The sequence below is a fragment of the Brassica oleracea genome, chromosome C2, assembly GCF_000695525.1.
Source record: "Brassica oleracea var. oleracea cultivar TO1000 chromosome C2, BOL, whole genome shotgun sequence".
NCBI lineage: Eukaryota > Viridiplantae > Streptophyta > Magnoliopsida > Brassicales > Brassicaceae > Brassica > Brassica oleracea.
The window spans coordinates 51,468,198-51,471,918 of NC_027749.1; the positions used below are offsets into that span (position 1 = coordinate 51,468,198).

Consider the following 3,721-nt stretch of genomic DNA (forward strand, 5'->3'; position numbering starts at 1 on the left):
CCCCCCCAAACAAATTAGAAATTTGCGTTGCTCAGTTTAGAGGATAATGGTCTCTTTGTTTCTCTGCTCTATCTATATGATTCATCCAGATTTTATATTTTAAATGGCTGTTTGTTCTTCCATCCAAAAGAACCATTTAAATGAGTCGTCTCGATGAAGTTATGTTCGTTTTTTTATTTTTATTTCCATCTGGATCCAAATGAGTTTAATAAACAATGTACTAGTGCATGGAAGGAATCATGTTGCATGTTGCAAAAATAATATGTGCATGTAATGACTCTTATTGTTTGCTAGATTAGCTTAAAAAAATTATGATGACCAAATAAAAGCAAAGGTTTAACAAATAAAGTCGACTTTATGATTTTCAATAATAAATCTTAAGAGATTATACCAACGACCAAGTGGGAAAATGTTAGAAATATTATGTGTATGAAAGTATATGAATCAGACCGGGTGATTGTGGTCGGGTGGTAAGGAGGCAGGGCTGGGATGCTAACACGTTTCATGTTCGACCCACCTGCTGCGCGAAACTAAGTCACAATTATTCTGATCACTTAACACGGATATGAGCCCTTGATTTAGGGCCCATTTGAATGTCCGGAGAAATGGTTTATCCGTGGGTTGCACCTCTCATTGGAAATTAGTCTGAGCCTATCTATGGGTCTGGGATACCCCCAGGTTAATAAAAAAAAAGTATATGAATGAATATTTCTTCTCATGATGTGGTTTTATGTTAATCTATTTGTTATTAAGATTGTTAAACCCTAATGGCATTTGGTAACCAACAAAATTGATAAAATAAAGGAGTTTATTTCCTAATGTTTTAACTAAAGTATAAGTGGCAAATGTTCTAAAAAAGAAGAGTGAATTGAAAGACAAGTCTAATGTAAGATGCTTAAGAGAACAAGTTTAAAGTATGAACCTAATGTTCTAGAACACTTCACACTTGTCTTTTTCTAATGAAATGAGTCACCTTAAGCAAAACATTTGTCACTTACTAAACTTCGATGGATAGTTGAGATTAAAAGATAAAACTTGCAAAGGAAGTAAGAAAGACTTGGTAAGAAACTTATCAGAACTTGATGAGGAAACTAGATCTCTTTCCCCACCTATAAATAGAAGTCTTTGCTCCATCCTAAAGCATCATGAAGAAAATCTAAAAAAAAATATACATAATGAAAGATTGTAGGTAAGGTGAGAGAAGATCTAACTCCAACTTAATGATCAAGAAATCATCTTCCATGATCAAAACCGTTCCTCATTGTAGAAAATGTTATGGACTTTTTCCTATTAGTTATGCATAAGTTCAAGTCTTTTTAATATCTTAATGACTGAGAGAGATGCTGTATCATTTTTTAACCACATATGTTGTATCGTATATAGTGAAAAGCAAACAAAATAAAAAGGTTGAAAACATTAGTTCTTTGCTCACAAAGAAAACAAATACAAAGGACATGGGGAAATATCTATTCTATAAAGAGTTATTTTATTCTCACAAGGTGAAGACACATCATCATCTCTCCTTGACGTTAAAAATAAAATTTGAAAAATGAATTTTTTATTAAATTAAACTAATTTAAAACAATTAGATTAGAAATTATTCTATAAACAAAAAACTACAAATGATTATTTTATGCTTTTTAAAAATTATTGAACTTCAAACAAAATGTAAGAAAAATATAATTCTTTTAAAATTTATACAGCGCATGGCACAAAAAATCACTAGTTTAACAAAAAGGTCAAATTATTTTCACATCTTTTTATTCAGAAGATATGTCGTTGCTTTTGCCTCTGCGTCTCTTCTTTAGAAAACCTAACTTAATCAATATTTCATCTTCACTATGGCAATTCCGAAGCGCTTTTAATTTTCCTTAATCAATGTTGACTCTCAAAATGAAATATATAACTGATATTTGATCTCAGAAAAATATGTACATATATATATATAAGAAGACTATCATATCACTGTAACATATTCTCTAATTGCTACTTATCTAACTCCATGGGAAAGAAGCAGTTCGTTTCAAGCCTCTTCCTATCATTGGAGAGGAATCCAAGAGCATCATTAACCCTAGAACCCCATTATGATCTCTTAATGACTTTTTAAGTATTAAATGTTAGTTAAGAACTTAGTTAAAGAGACACAAACATTTTTGTGCTCTAATGCTAGTCTCTTAATTAAGGGTTCTTAAAAAAAGTTGAAATATTTGGAGCCTAATCTCTTAATTAATGAAGATTAGTTTCTGATGGTTAAATGCTTGATATTCTGTATCTGTATAAAAATGAAGGAGATTTTCAGATGTTTGAAGACAATTTCAATCAAGTCTAGAGAAATATCTTTTACTGAGTTTAGGAAAAAGTTGAAATATTTGGAGCCTATCAAACACTTGCAAAAGTTCCGATCTGAGTTGTTACATGGAACAAGATCGTATTCCAAAAGGTTACCTCTTACCCTAGCTTTCTCATGTAGAAAGTCTTTGCCAACGCATTGGATGTTTGAACAGTCAGCACGATAGCATTCATCTGATTCTGAAAAGAAGAACAAAAACCACCATACTATCAGTAAAGCTACGAAAGTAAAAAAGCAAGTAGACATCAATCAATATAAAAAAGCAGAATTTGAGAGACCGTACCTTGGAAGCAATGAGCTCAATCAACTGCATCAAACACTCTCCCAATCCTTTCCCTTGAATCTGTGACTCCAGCTGTATTTCATACACATTAAGGACATGTATCTCTTCCTCTAGAGTAAACCGGTAGTGAACGAAACCAACAATCTGATCACACCCTTCCTCGCAAATCCTTTGAGTAGACGCCTCATAGGCGTCACCACAACGCAGCTCACGCACAAATATATAGCGCGCGTCTGTAGAAGACATCTCCTTACGCTTCACCTTTGCTTGAAGTGGCCAGTCAGAGCCATAGAATCCTTCCATGTTCTTCTGTCATGTATAACAAATTCAGAAAAATTCTTGAAGAGTGTGTTTATAATAATAATATAATAAAGCTACGGCATTTTGATTATAACCTTCAAGAGTTTCGAACGTGTTGTTTCAGGGACGAGGAAAGTCTATCTCCACAGCCAGATTCCGAGCAGACAGATAAGTCTACAAGACGCAACCAAAACGCAGGATTAACTTAACAAGAGGCTCTTTCCGTGAAAGAAAGTAACTTTCAAACAAACATGATCATAACCAAGTGATCAAAGCACACAGCTCATCGAACTTAAACTGCATCTATCTACTTCATACCATGTTGCATTATTATTAACAATCATAAAAAAAACACAAGTTGACTATCAACGAGCTTTCAATCAAATCCTAATCGTGAATTCTAGACCCAAATATTTCATAAAACTGGCGAGAATCTAATAGCAAAGAAGAAATTATTTACCATTTTTTGTATAATTGATATCTTGCATATTTCCATTATCTTATCCATTCGTCCATGTGCATTTTGATCATATAGACTAGGATTTAGCCATGTTTAGGTTGCATTTTGCATACATGAGTCTCTATTAGGTACTGGAGTACCACATGAGGTTATTGGAGACATTCGAGTGCATTTGGAGCTCAAAAGAGGTGAAAAGGCGACCATTGGACGAACCGAGCATGGGAGCGACCTCCCGGAGCGACATCACGAAGTCGCTGTGTCCCACTTCTCAGAGCGACCTTCCTAAAGCGACGCCATGAAGTCGCTCGCGTTCTCGTTACTCCGAACA

At 34.1% G+C, this 3,721-nt stretch overlaps 1 pseudogene; it reads right to left on the reverse strand.

Annotated features, from left to right (window-relative positions):
* Positions 1-2,226: 2,226 nt before the first annotated feature.
* The window catches only part of LOC106324570, a 2,784-nt pseudogene continuing 1,289 nt past the window's right edge, over positions 2,227-3,721 (reverse strand).